A 748-nucleotide genomic window follows, 5' to 3' on the forward strand; every position below is an offset into this window, starting at 1 on the left:
ATGTATGAAATTCTATTTCTAATGCTGCTTTCTGTCTTCCTTGTTCTCTCCTTTCTCTCTCTCTCTCTCTCTCTTTTATATTTCTCTTTCTCTATTTCACGTGTGAATTTTTGGTGTGGTAAAATGTGGGATTCTAGCCTACTATTTATAGGTGTAGACTAGAGTAGAAGATAGGTCTTATCCTAACCAAAAGATTTTTACTTGATTTGTAATAGGCCTTTTTGTTGTTATCAAAAAGAAAATAGAGAGTTGGTTTGTTATCCAATGCATGCCAACGTGAAGAAACATGATAGCTAAATGAGACATCAACTTTTCAAACTCTAATATGATTACATCAAAGATATCTTCTATCATAAATTCTGAAATCGGCAGCTAGCTTTTGACTTTGTTTAATATATTCATTCTTTGTACACATACATGGCTGTTTTGAAAAATCATCTATTGTTTAATATATTCATTCTTTAAACACATACATGGCTGTTTTGAAAAATCATCTAAATTCAAATGAGTTTGAGACTATCTACAATACTATATTTGCAAATAGAAAATTTATTTGCCATCACTTATCTATTATAATATAGTTTATCTTCCAAAATAAATGCTCCAAAATAATTAAAATTCTATCTTATTTTAATAAATATTATGTTTAAACAAAATGTAGCCTAATTAGTCAGCACTGCCTAGAATATTTAATTAAAGGGAATTATATTAATTCCTAATTCTATTTAATCTTGTTTCATTATTCCAT

This window comes from Olea europaea, unplaced genomic scaffold, assembly GCF_002742605.1.
Source record: "Olea europaea var. sylvestris unplaced genomic scaffold, O_europaea_v1 scaffold508, whole genome shotgun sequence".
Taxonomy (NCBI): domain Eukaryota; kingdom Viridiplantae; phylum Streptophyta; class Magnoliopsida; order Lamiales; family Oleaceae; genus Olea; species Olea europaea.